Raw genomic sequence first — 15137 nt, 5'->3', positions numbered from 1 at the left:
CTCAAGTGTGCCTAGAACAGTCTTCAGGGTCGACAGTTTGATCCAGATTGGAATATTGTTATAATATTACCTTTCTTTCTAACCAAATTCGATCAAAGTCCTTCAGAATTTTTGAGATATCCAGCGAACAAACTAGCTGGAGAGGTAATAAGTTGGCTGGCATTTCTTATCCCTCTGCTCCACAGGCTATTAAAAACACAGCGCACCACTCACTGGCCCTCTGATTGTTTATGAATCCCCCAAAATAATCCCCCACAAAAAAAAATTCACGCTTTATGTCACTTAAAGCTACCACTGTTTTAAGATAAGCTGTTTTGGTTTGTTTTTTACAAAAACTGAGGAAGACTTACCAAGTCCAAGTAACTAGAGACGATATATGACCAGCTTGATCTGTAAAGATTCATCCATCCTTTCAATTCTTTTGTCTATTTAACCTGAAACCTGCCCGGAGACATGTCTCCAGCCCGCCTCTTTCAATCAGTCCAATTTCTCTCTTTTTTTTTTTTCCTCCACAGATTTATAGTTCCTCCCTCACAATCTCAGCGATCTATTCACTTTACATCTGGTTTCACCATTAGGCTCCTGGGAGGTTCTCACTCTGCTCAGATGTATATCAATGCAGACAAATTGAGGTATAATTGCAACCAAGACTCACTAAAGATCCATTTTGCCAAAAGCTCGTTCCTCCCACTGGTGGTCAAAGCTTCATATGATCACATTAACGTAAATAGTTGCCTGCTACATGCAGAGCGAAGCGTCTCAGTTTGAAAATCATCTCTTCGTGCTGCTCGTCGTCCTGCTGTAGGATGTAAATATAGCAAACGGACGTGGGTGGGAATCGGTTTTATGAAGGAAAGAGTGATTTCAGTGCATGCACTGGAGACACATTAATGCACTTCCAGGTGTAAATGTGATCTGGATAAATCATGTCTAGACAGTCTGATTTAAGATGCATGTTAAGACCATTTGTTAAGAGGCTCTCAGAGCTGCGTTTCTGCCTCTGCTCTTTCTCTCATTTGTAATTTCTCTGCTCTCTGTCTCCACTTTGTTTCTCTTGTGATTTGTTATTTTTCACCCTTATCTGTCTCCCCCGTCTTTGCTGCTTTCAGAACCTCAGAACCTGCCTTCTCTCTCCCTCTCTTTCTCTCTCTCTCTCTCTCTCTCTCTCTCTCTCGCACAGAACAAACATTTATCTTTTCCTTTGAGGCAACATTGCATTTACTTGCCTCTACAATACCATCGGTGATACACAAGCAAGAATTATGTGTTTTGATTACGTAAATTGAAGAAGGTGCAGTCTTTTTGTGTGTGTGTGTCTTTCCGATAAACACAGGCTGCACAGGAACACACCCAGGTATCCTGATTTGTGTGTGTGTGCATGATGAGAGGGAGAGTGTGGGTTTGATGTAATTTAAACCATGGAAGTCTCTCCTAATGTACTTTCTCTGCCTCCTCTTCCTCATTTCGAGAGAAGTGGGATGTCCACATTAAAGCAGCAACATTTTTGAAAACACTGCACGTTGACGCGCACTGATATGTAGAGATGCTTCGATTCAGATACCAGAATGGAATGAGGCTCCGATACTGGCTAAAAATGCGAGATCGGTATCGGAAAATATGCAAGAAGTTTCTGCACCGCTAATCTGCTACATCCGGGTAAGCTCGGTTATCTCTGACTAATATTACATACAGGAAATCACTTATTATTCTTTGCTGCTCTAAAATCCTACACAGGAAGTTGTGCTAAGCTTTTACTGGCAACTACAATTTTAGGACAGCAAAGAAGAATTGACTCATACACAACATTAGTCAGACGGAGCCAGAAAAACATCAGCAATGCGGCAATATTTTCCATGATAAAATCCCGCCAATAAATCATGTGACATGGCTGCGTTTTAGGAGATTTGCATCATAGAATAAGGTTAGTCAGCCCAATTATATCCCTCAATAGCTGTAAAGATATACATCGGCTCAAGGTTAACAAGAACAGCACATGGTTTTCCATTGATGTTATTTGTCTTTGGTACCTGACTGTGATAATTAGCTTCCAGAAATACAGTGAAAGTACTTTCTCTCCGCTAGCACAGTGATAACCGGTTGAGCCAGACGTCTCTCCCGTGCCAAACCACTGCAAATTGTGTTTTGAACCGACACTCGTGCCACGCTCATGTAAACCCCTCCCGTATCTCCTATGAAGAAGCTAATTAAACGTAAAGACTGTGGTTGGCAGACAAACTCGTGAGGCGAAGACTGACAAGATGACATCTCACGTGATGTCTTGATCTCGCAAATCCAGCTTCCCAACAGGTGCCTCTATGTGTTTGTTCCTGTTAAACAGAAAGCTGACCCAGAGCCATGTCATATGTTCGTATAAATTACAACAGACTGATGTGCATATTTAAGTATCACCATATGTGACGAGAAGGAAAAGGTGGAATCGGAACGTCTATTTATAGAAACCTGGGAGGAAAAAAAAAAGGTAAAATCTCCTCCTCTTCATCCCGTCTGAGTCAGTAAATAAACTCCTCACCAGCACCTGTCCATCAATGACAGAAGCGACGCAGGAAAAAGACTGTCCTCCGCTCTCCTTCCCCATCCGCACTTCGACTGCATTCATACACCGGCGTGTTCATTAACGTGTTTCTATTTGCAATATCACTCCCAAACTCAACATAAATACAGGTGAATGTGTGTAGAAATGTGCAGAAACAAACTATAGTGACGAAGGAAAGAGGCAAGTCAAGTAATCATTACACCAAGAGAGAAAATTCCTTTTTCTGTTTCTTTCCCTCACAACTCTTTATTTCCTGATGTCTCACTATCGGCTTTTTTTCACTTCTCAAACTCTTTCCCTCCTGCTTTCTCTGTATTTCACTTCATTGCAGCGAAGACAAATTCGGATCCATCAATAACAACAACAAAAACTCCTGCCCCGCTCTCCCGACCTGTCCTTGACAAAGTCTTCTCCCTCAGGTGTAAAAAGGACTGAGAAACAACAGCAAAGTTTTGCTTCCCTAAATTTCTGGAACTTTTTTCGTATACCATCCCCTTTGTTATCCTATAAGCACTTAGGAATGTCCATTTTTTTTAAGTTAATCTATTTTAAGTCTTAAATTGACTGAATTAATTGAGCAGCTTCTCATTAGAGCGATTTCTCTCCCCTCTCTGCTCTCTTGCAACTTTTTAAGATTTTACTGGGTGTCATTTTGCAATTGTTTTGCATCCTATTGGTCGTACTTAAGCACTATTTGAATACTAATCAGCATCATCCAATCAGAGCAGAGCTGGACACGTGCGTTTTCTCCTCCTCTTCCTGTCTTAATTGTCCTCATAAAGGTGTTCAAATCTCTGCTGTCGTGTCCAGTTTCTCCTCCACTCTGCATCGGTTCTTCAATACAATAATATGAATGTTGCAGGAGTTTATCCTTCTGTATTCTTTGTTTCAAAGAATGTTGTGCCATTTGTTAATAGCAAAGAGAACTATTGAACATATATGAAAAAGAAGAGCTATTTTAAATTATTTTTTGGCTTTTTTTGCTATATTTATTTTCTTGTATTAGAATCTTCTTTGTAGGAGGGAAAATCAAAAAGTGTATTTTTCATTAGTGCGAAAAACCTATTTTCTTCCTTTTTGTACAATTTCGATGTTTTAAGCGAGACTTTGAAAAGCAATATGATGATGACGATGTTTCCTGTGACTGTATCTGCATGCTGTTTGTGTTGCCTTAATGATGGCTGCATCCCACTATGACCCTGACCACACCACCCACAACCTGTCTGCTCCCTCCCCTCCCCCAACGATGACCATGCTCCCTCAACTCTGACCCTCCTCTGGTGGAGTCCCAGTCCCATCTGATCCAGTCCAGACCAGTCCAGTCCAGTGCAGTCAATAAAGCAGTGCTTTCTGTGTACACAAGCTCTCCGACTCTCTCTTCATCACACAAAAGGGGGCCTCGCTGGTCTTTTCCACCTGATTTAAAGAGGAAAAACTTTTAAATTGACAAATTGCTCTTGTCAGTCTTTTTTTTTTTTTTTTTTAGCCCTGGTGAATATATATTCATCCCATATCGCGTTACACAAGCACAGAGTACCCCCCCCCCTTTATAACAGAAAGAAATGAATCCAGCTGAAAGTAATTACATTTTCATGCATTTAAAAAAAACTGACATTTGATTTCAAGATGCAACTTTAAATTGGTCAAGTTTAAAATGTAGATAATCTCAGTCCTACTTTGTTTTTTTTAAATCATTTTAGTTTACATTCATGTCTGTTCTTCTATAACATCATGTGCATGTGGCCAGAAGCGTGTTTGGTGCAGTCACAGTGACGGATCGGGTCATCCCAGACTCCCGAGTCAGCGTTTGTGTGTGATTCCTAGACGTTCTCACAGTCACTTTGACCTTTGGCCACCAAAATCGAATCAGTTCACCCCAAAAGTTGGAAGAAATTCCACTGACACTTCTCTGATGGCTAAAAAAAAAAAAAAAAAGTGTTGGACAGTCACAGCGAGCACCTAAATGAAAAGGGTGTCATCCTTGAGCCCAAGTCAATGTTGGTGCCAAATTAATTCCCTCGAGGTTGATGCTGAGGGCCCATGTTCAGAAGGCCAACAACATGTTTTCTGAGGTCGCAGTTGCTTTTCACCTTTGACCAACAACACCGAATCAGTTCGTCGTCGGGTCCAAGTGAACATACGCAGCAAATTTGAAGGATTTCCCTCTAGGTTTTACTGAGATTTCACAAGAATGGGAAAGACGAGCAGCGTGAACACATAATATCTTGAGCTCCAGAAGTTACAGATATGAGGGCACCAGTCACACTCAACAGTAACTCCATCCAGGAACAATTTCCCAGTCTGGATAACCTAGAGTACACAGTTTTATTGGAACGAGCATGAGATGTTGACAGTAATGAGTGAACGATCCATTGCTTAGTGCTCTGACTGCCAAAGTGAAATTCTTTTCATCGCTAATGCTCTGGGGTCAAGGTGGTCTCAGAGAAGCCGGATACCAGTAGATACACAATTCTGTACTTTTGCGAACTGGCCCTGGAGTTTGCCTGTGGCACTGGACAAACTTTCAACAACATGAAACTTTAATAAAACTCAAATCTGAAGAAAATGAAACGACTAAAGTCTTGGAGTCGACAACGAAAAAAGTAATCACTTGAGTTGGCCTCTACCAAATAGCAACCTGCCAAGTAGACGTTGATCGGGAAGGTAATCGTATACCTCACTGACAAAACCAAATAGACAGGACAGCCCGCCTGTCACAAACTTTCAGAAGTGAAGCTCTCCTGAAAAACAACCCGTGGCCTGGAGCGTGGAGTTCATCAAAAGACAAGAAAGACTGAGAATGATGCAAAAGATTCTGGGGCATGATGAAACCGAATTCAAAACAGCTCAACTGTAATCCTGAGTGTTGAGTCTGCTGCTAACGGGTAGAGTTTTATCAACCCTCCAACACCATCCATACCTCGATGCGTAATCAGACCTGGCCAGAGAAACTTGGCCTGGGGTCCACAAGAACAATGTGGGAGTCCAAACACAAGGCAAATTTCGCAGTATGTTCCTAAGTGCCGAAGGCCTGAGAGTGCAGCCAAGCATCTCTGCTCCAGTTCAGGACTCAAACACACTGCCAAATCAACGCTGGCGTGTCTTCACAACAAGAATGTCTAAGTCCTTCAGCAGCCTCAAATCCCAGTGAAAATCTGTTCAATGACTTGAAGACGGAGCCATACAGGAAAGTCTAAATGTGCCAAGATGTTGCAGATGTGTCTGGGAGGACTTGAAGCGTTTATCACGGCCAAAGGTACCGTGATAAAGCATCAGCAGAAAAGATGCTCGATGCTACATTTTATACTATCAAATGTTTAATCTGAAAAGGTGGGTGTTAAAGCTGAAGAGAATTATCTCTTAATCCAGACTGCTTTACTTTTTGTGTTGCATTTCCACAACCATATTTCAAAGTAGGTAGATACATTTTAAATTCAAGCTGTGGCAGGAATTGCAAACGCAAGGAAAAGGCTGGAGGTGTTAAATACTTTATGAAGGCCCATTAAATAGAGACACTGCTCTTGTGGGTTTTTCTCTGGGCCTCAGAGCCAAAAACAAGAGTTGATTAATCAACTTCTCAACCTCTTCTGTTTTGCTTCTCTTTTTAGCCTTGCTTGTGGAATAGCTCCAGAATGGCAGCTGCAATTAGCCTATGTGCCTCCATGTGACCTGCACAGGTGAACGGGTCCATCACCCGCCAGATTAACCAGTTCACTGTAGTGCTTCTCTGTTTGTGTTGGTTTCCCTGGAACATTAGACAAAATACAAATTACAAGCAACACAAATTGAGCTGTTATGTAGTTTTATTGTGGCACGAGTTTGAACCCACAGGGATTTTTTGCATTCAACAAACAAGATGTGAATTTGTTTTTCACTGTTTGTTCCCTCTGTTAATATGAACACGTTTACATAATCACTGCGATTTTGTGAAAACATTTCATCCAGTTTTTTTGGACATGGTCTGCACTTTGTTCTTTGTTTATTTACTAGAACTCTGTTGCGTCTCATTACTTGACCATCTCCTCCTGTTCTTTACTATCTCACATCTGTTTACCTTATTATCTCCAGCTGTTGTCAGAAAGACCTCTGCTCTCGTCGATCATCGATTCCCACAAACACACCCTGGAAACAAGCCACACAAACACACATATTCAAAATAATGGAAATCAATTTCGCAGCACAAAGGAAGAGGCACCTGGAGAGACTTTATGAACATGACTTTCCTGACAAATCTCTTTCTTTCTTTCTTTCTTCTCCTTCTGGGACCCTTTGAAAATCATTTTGTTTTGCAATCTATTGTGAAGGTTTGATGAGCTGTTTAGTTACAGTTGAACCCAGCGTCCCATCTCAACTTCAGGCATGTTGAATGGAGCTTTTTATTTTTTCCATGGTTTCTTGCATAAATTTGAGATTTCTTTTCTGGTGCCTCTGGCTAGCTTTGGGACGCAGCGTGACAGTGTTTCAGAGCTGGGTTTGCCACAAGGACTCAGGACTTCTGCTGCAGAGGCTGGTGTTTTTATTCAAGCTGCTGTAGGAAAGTGTGAGTATGCATCTGTGTTATCAGCCTAAACTACATACTGCAAGGCAGTGATACAGAAAAGCACATCTTCCCTGTGCCATAGATTCTCTGGTGTCTAGCAAGCAGTAAAAAAAAAAAAAAAAATACTTGAGTTGATTTTTCACACCTGTCTTGTTGAACTGAACTCTGCGTGAGGGGCAGCTGTCACTCATCACTCTATCAGTGGGGCCATGTGGGTGATTCCTCCTGAGGACAGGCAGGTGTGTCAGCCTTCCCAGATCAGGTCCAGGTGTGGGAATTTTATATAGAACCCTGGGAACCCTGGCGCTGCAGGTGGTGACTCTGGTGGGTCAACCCAGCACCAGATTTTGGGAGACGCTGTCCAAGTCTGTGTCCAACACCAAGTTACATCAAGTTTCATGCGTGCAACTCTGTTTGTTATCGTAACCATGACAGTGAAAGTCACCTACAGTAGCTTTTCAGGAGCAGTGTGCAGAACTGAGAGGGACATCATGGCAGAGATTGAATGTAGTATCCATCAGTTTATCCATCTTCTGTTTATGCTGTTAAGGGTAGTGGGGGGGCTGGAACCTACCCCAGCAGCCTTCAGGCGAGAGGCGGGGTTCACCTTGGACGGGTCACCAGTCCATCACAGAGCCAACACATATAGACAGACAACCATTCACACTCACAGTCACACCTACGGTCAATTTAGAGTATCACTCAGCCTCGTCCCCTCTTGATGTCTTTGGACTGTGGGAGGAAGCTGGAGTACAAGAGAGAACCCACACAGGCACAGGGAGAACATGGAGACTCCACACAGAATGATCCCGTGCTGGAGCCGGGGCTCAAACCCAGAAGCTCTTGCTGTGAGACGACAGTGCTAACAACTGCACCACCGTGTCACCCGAATGTAGTATCCATTACTATGAATTATTTTATCATTAATATCCCAGAAGCCCAGAGGGGACCAATCAGCAACTTTTCTTTCTTTCTTTGGTCATTTTGTTTAGATGTTTGCTTGTAATCACCTTTTTCTGCTGCACCATCTCTAAACAAGCTAGTAGAGAATGCTCAGCTCTGTTTGCACTGTGCAGCTGAAGCTAGTTGGCCAACAAAAGCAAAACACATATTGCTGCAGAATTTATGACACACAGAAGAACAAGAGTGACGAGGGAAGAAAGCTGGCTCACAAATGATGGAGAAGAGCTCAAACTACATTCCTGTATCTGATACCCAAACTCCATTCAGAAAAACAAGCATTTGAAATCTTGTTACAGACAAATCTTCAAATTCTAATCCTAATCTGAGTTTTTATTCATCACTTTGTGATACATTTATTGCAATCAAGCAGCAGCACATTCTGTATTAGAAGCGACAGTCATTCAAACAGCTGGTCGCTGGAGACTGCTGTGAAACTGTCAGAGCGGCATGTGGTTGACATTATGGACCCAGATGGTGGCGTTGGGTTTTTGTTGTGTCTAGATGAGCAGCATCATATTTATTTCAACTGCAATTGATGCAACTGCATGGAGGTGAACCCCAGTTCCTCTCCTATTTCCTCTTTTATTACTAAGTTTTGAGCAATTTGAGTCGACAGGAGTAATTTCCCAGCAGGTTTTTTTGACTTTTTTTTTAGTTCAGACTTTGAAACAGTTATGTTATGCCTGTTAAATGTTGCAGAACCACATAAATGTTGCAAATCTGTTGATTAAATGGTCTAATCATTTACTTGAGGGCTGCTCTGACGCTGATCTTTTATCCCCATGCTGCAGACGTTTAAGCCTGATTGACTGAAGTAAATGGCAGGAACCCATGAGTGAAATCCACTGGGATCACCGGCTGATAACTGAAGAGTATTTCAGTCTCTTGAACTCTAAAAATGGTGGATGATGGATTTAGGAAAAGTGATTTGCTTGTCACACAGATGCTTCCCTCATTTAACCCACTGAAGACTGACTTTGGTTTCACTTAGATTTTTTGTTTCCTTCCCCAGAGCGTTGTATCTATTTCGAATTACAGCTACCGTGTCAGTGATGAATGCACTTTTCTGTAGGTCATCAGCTAGCTCATTAGCTCTGTAGTAAATGATACATGCTAATAAGCTTCATACGAGTCGTAGAGACAGAAAATAGTTTCCTCAATGACATGACACGGGACTGGCAGAGAAAATTGAGTTAAATTCAAAATGTCAAGGCATCTATTAAATAGCCCTTTATGCCAGCAGCCAGCTAATCTGACACATTGTTGGAGAATCAATAGAGAACAGAAAGCTGTTTGGATAAACTGTTGGCAGCTGTCATGCACCACTGTGAAACCATAAAATTTACATCGGTTTCAGGACGTCCAGCAAACGACAGAGGGAGGAGGTGGGCGACTGGGCTCAGAGGGGTTGGACAATTGTGTTTCAGACTGATATACTGTCCTACAAAAATACTCACAAGGACTCCAGACACACACCGGAGGATCATCATAGCCTGGCACAAGTGTTTGAACTCTCTTTTCCTTATCAACTCCACTAACACATCCAGACCAGGGCAGTATTTTCACATATCAGGTGTTGAAACCATTCAGTACAAACAGCCAGCCGAAATGCCAAGAGGCCGGCAGGGTTAAGTGTGTTCCTGAGGAATTATAAGTCATCCAGTTCCTCTTAAAGCAACAAACAATGGACTCAGCAGAGGGATTGGGTTGAAAAGAAGAAAAAAAAAAGACGCCAGACCCTGTGGACATGAAAGATAGTTTGTTTTTGTTGCTCTTGGTCCAGGTCCAGGCCGCTCTGCAGTATGTGACGCAGGGTTTCCCGTACGAGATCCCTTGTAAATACTTTGTAGAGTCACAGGAGGGTGGAGGTGAGGTGAGGAAGAGGAGGGCCATGAAAGAATAACACCAGATGGAGAGAGCAGGCATGTCTGATTAAAAGTCTAATGTGTCTGCAAGTTTTAGTTCAGCCAAGCAAAACTGGATATTTGAGGTCTATTCAAATATTTATATGTGAGTTTAATAGAACGAGATGACAATACTGGAGCCGTTATCAGCGTGTAATATTTGTGATTACAATTTGTAAATGTGATTATGAAAGAGATGTGACCCAGATTTGTACGACGGAGGAAACTTCACTGGGAATTTAATTCATTTCTCTAAAATCGAAACAACGGAAGTATATTTCATTCATTTAACGTATTTAATTGCTCTCCGTGGACAATTAATTTATCACTAAAAAGTGGTTTAATTGTACTGTCTTTCTTTTTATATGATATCCTATTGTGAATGCTGTAAAGAAAAAGTGTACAAACCTTGACCTCTGTGGAGATGGCGATGATGACGATGATGACGATGATGACGATGATCCCAATGGGCCTTGAAGTTTCCATAGTTGGGTGTCAAAAGGCCATTTACAATAAATAAGGAAATATTATTTTGCTTTTTTTTGCATAAATATTTTAATTTTATGATATAATAGTGTAATAACACATTCATTATCAGATGTATGGGTTGTAAACCAGGTTGATATAATAAGTGATAGATTATTCAGTGTCACTGATGCAGGCTTAAAAAATCGCATACTTTCTCAAGCCCATCTGGACGACCAGTTTCCTCTGTATCACTGCAGCGGAGATTCAGCTGGAGGTCAGTTTGTGAAATAAATGATATCGAAGAAATACTTCATCTACCTCCTGTGTATTTTTGACTGAAGGTTTTGATGGGCTGCAGAAAAGATCTCGGATTTCAGATTGGGCCTCTACATCCTGACATTTGGCTTCTGTAGAGAAGTCTTCTGTCCCCAAACACAGAAATTGTCCCTTGTAGCTCATGAATAGTGTCAAAGAAAGATTTCCACATGACCAAAACATATGGGTTTTAGTCCATTGGTGCTTGAGAACACCTGCTACATACATCTGTGGTGTCAGAGTCATTGTGCTCTCCTCCGTCTTCTGTTCATGTGATGAAGCTGCAGGACAGGCTGCTCGTGGACTGAAGTGAGGACGTGAAGGAGAGCAGATTTAACACCAATCACTTTATCCGCTGTCTACGTGAATGTATCTGTCACGGCCGACACGGAAAAACATGCAGTAACTGCTTTTGCTCATCCATCATTTCTCTTCTATTTGACAACTAATCTCAAGAGCAGATTGATTTGAGATGTCTCCACACGATGACCCCGAAACACAGATTAAATTTACACAAAAATATGAATCATGCAGACATGATGGACTACTTAATTTTAAAAAATAGGAAAAAATAAAAAAGTCTGTGGGGAAAAAAATGCCTCACAGAAAAGAGTCCCTCAAATTTGTCTGCAACAATCATGGCTTGAATTGGCCCTCTTGCCATTTTACATGTTCTGTCTCTGTGTCCTGCGAACCCCTTGGGAGGGCCTGACCCCCGCTTTGGGAACCTCTGGGTTGAATGTGCTGCAAACATGAGCCGCATGAACAATCACAGTCATTTCCTTTCATGTAATGCATGCTGGGTTATGATCCAACTCCACGATAACCTGGAAAAATAAAAGCAAAATAAGTTCAGAAATCTCCCCACAGCCATAAATATCAGGTTCTGTAAGAGCTGTCTTTCAACTTCATAAAAAAAAAAAAAATCCTTAATGTTCTTTTAGTTTGTGCGCTCTTACAACATGCCGCGAAGGGAAACACATTTAAAATATTAGTTTTTTTTTTTTTTTTTGGTTACACGTGCGTGCGCAGCTAATCATCCCCCAACTAGGAGACAGTTTAACGCTCATGAATGAGACACTCAATAATTTATTGAGCAACATTTTGGCTCTGGGATAGACCTCAACAGCTCGAGCAGACCAAACTTCTCCAGACACTGTTTGTTACTTGTCGATAAAACAAATCATGCCCTGAAGAGTGTTCCTCGCTCTTATTATATGTACTTTGTTACACATTTGCAGGACTTGCTTCACTTCATTAGAAAGTATCACAGTACAAAATGCCGTCTCGGGTCAAGTTCTTTCTTGCTCTGCTCCTCCGTCTCAGCTGCAATCACATCTTAAGAATGAGGACATGAGCGTGGACAGGATTGAACCCCAATCTCATTTGTACATAAATGTTTGTTTCCCTCTGGAAAGAAATTCAAGTGAAATCTAGTTGTTTTCTTGTTTTTTTTTTCTCCCTGCAGGTACGAGTTAGCAAATGATTGCAAAATTATGAAAAGCTGCACAAAACACAACAGCCATACCGAAGGCTGATAGCGTCGCCTCTCCACTCACTTTGTCACAGTAACTCCGACACAATCATAGTAACTATATGAGGTGAAATGTTTTCTCAGCTAAAATGAAAATGTCACATATTCCACAGAAAACAAAATGACATTTCTGAAAAACACACGAGTTTGGAAAATGCCACATTTGAGAAGATATATTTTGTAGAAAGTATTTTCTATCATGTTTTCTAAAATGCTGTTGGACTGTATAAAAAATAGAATATATATATATATATATATATATATATATATATATATATATATCCCCCCAAAATGATGTGTTCTCAAATATGTTGGGTTTTATGAAAAGCCGGGTTTTCTTTCGCTGTTGTGTTTTAATGTTGTGTTTTGCCCTTCAGGGCGCAGCTGTTCTGCACAACTTGCGTGGAGGAGAATTATGATGAAATTATCATCGTGTCCTGTGGGAACTGATGATGCCGTAATCAACCAAAGGCTGGAATTGGTGACATTCTCCTTTACCCTCCTGTACTGCCCTCTGGTGGCGCAATACGATCTTACTCTTTCGCCACAGAGCAGGATTTGAGTAGAAATATGTGTGTGCTATGTAGTGGTTGTACTTTTTTAACTCATATACCAGCACATTTAAGAGGGAGTAAAATGTGCTGTCTGCTTTTCTAGATTTGCTACAAAACTAATCCCAATAATTAAACCACATTACATTTTAGCCACTTTCAGAGAAGCAGAACAGATTTAGGGCCTGTGCGTGTGTGTGTGTGTGTGTGTGTGTGTGTGTGTGTGTGTGTGTGTGTGTGTGTGTGTGTGTGTGTTTACCCTCTGTTTCAGAGTGTTTTACCTGGCTGTTGCTAAGGGACGGCAAGGAGGAGGGAAGAGTAGAGAACAGCCGAGTGATATGGACGGGTTAGACAAACAGATGTGACCACATATGAATGACACCTCCACCACCTTCATCTCATGTTCTCATCATCTTGACTTCCGTCAAAGCGGCTCAGGTTCCAAGGGTTTGTCTTTAAAAAAAACCCTCACCAAGGACGCTTCAAACTCTGCACTCCACTTTTAGGGACATCAGCTAACAGCACCCCGGAAAAATTTGAGATGAATTAAAAGGGACAAGGACACAAAATTCACTTCTCTCTTTTGCATGTCAGTGATATAATATCTCTAATCTGTGTATGAGCACTTCAACCTAAAACTACGACAATTTTTCAAAGCTTCATGCCAAGTGAACTAGGGACTGAGTCAGTACTCACTACTCATACCAGACCTGAGGACACACCTCTTTTTTTGTTATTGTACACTGTATTTTCTAGTATTTCATGCACTGTTTCTTTTATTGTATATACAATACCTTTACCATGTAACATGTCAATACCATGTTGTGAACTAGGGATTCAAGATCAGTATGGCAATATCTCAGGAATGCCTGGAGGGAATTTCCTCAAATTTAAAACAAATATTGACTGTGACTCATTGATGAATGTGGTAAATGTCAAAGGTCACTCTCCCTTCACGTGATGGCCATATTTAACCTGCTAGCAGCACGCTAACATGCTAGCATCACCTGAACACACTAATTCTTGCTGTTACCATTTTAGAATGCGAACATGCTCGGAGCATATTAAGACTTACTTATAACAACAATCTATCAACTAGCTGTTGCTAAAATGCAAGCATTATCCTAACACTTCGACATGATAGCAGTCTGAGAGCTGGCTGGTGCTGTTAACATGTTAGCCTCCACCACTCATTCAGCTGTATGATAGCAAGTCAGCATCTATTTAAAGTGGGAACAGACAACATGTCCTGCACCCAGTGAGCCTTCTGGGGGGCCCTCAGACCCCAGGAGCTCAGATTCAGGGTGCTTAAGCTTCCACAACTCTCTTCAGTTCTTCAAGCCAACAGAAAAACCACATTTTCCTTGCTCACATGTGCAGTATGAAGTCTTTCCAGACAGCGCCTCAGCCAGGACTCCCACAGATATCACAAACCTGTCCAGACACCTACCACCAACATCTCAGACCTCAGCCCAAACATGGATTCCCTCTTCCTACTGTGAGTGAGGTTCTGTAGGTGGGAGAACACAGGAGGAGGGTGAAGAGGCAGCTCAATGACTGTAGTGTGTGTGTGTGTGTGTGTGTGTGTGTGTGCGCGCGCACGTGTGCGTGGGCATCTGCTGTTGGCGGTTATCCCGGTTGTCTTCTTCCTACTGGTAGCTGTGGGAGTCTGCATGGCTCATGTCCTGACTGGACAGTACTGGATTGTAGATGGGAAGGAGGAGACTTACAGAAAGGCTAAGAGAATGTGCTGATGGTAATTCCTTTAATTCCCTTCAGCTGAATTTAAGTGACTAATAAACCTCTTTTTTGTTGTTGTTGTCATAGCACAAGTTTTGAACCAATTCAGACATTGATTTTTGAAGCCAACCCACAGTTGCACAGGCATGATGTGACGCTAGTTATGTTGCTGTGATTTGTGGAAGGCACGTTCCTCTGAACTTTTTTGTTCATTTATAATCAAATTAATGCATTCGAGGTAACTCCGTAATTGGCAGGCTATTACTGCATTTACATGTTTTGTTGCTGATGAATCTTGCTGCTACCATTGCAAGTAATGGTATTATCGCTTATATTTGTTGCATCAATACCTCGAAGTACCTGGTTCTATACAACCAAGTAACAGCAGTGTTGTTTAATTTTACAGTAAATCAATAGGTGCATAAGAACAATGTCCTTGTGAGATTGTATTTTTTATTGCATAGTTAAATAACGGGAATGAAACCAATGGCCCACAAAAGAATAGCCTCTTTGTTGTCATTCTTTACGATGACAATAATCAGCTCATCTGTGTAAAGAATGAAGATAA

Source organism: Aulostomus chinensis, chromosome 15 (genome assembly GCF_037954235.1).
Source record: "Aulostomus chinensis isolate RoL2024-O1b breed Wild chromosome 15, RoL_Achi_v1.0, whole genome shotgun sequence".
Lineage (NCBI taxonomy): Eukaryota > Metazoa > Chordata > Actinopteri > Syngnathiformes > Aulostomidae > Aulostomus > Aulostomus chinensis.
This window is presented reverse-complemented; position numbering follows the sequence as displayed.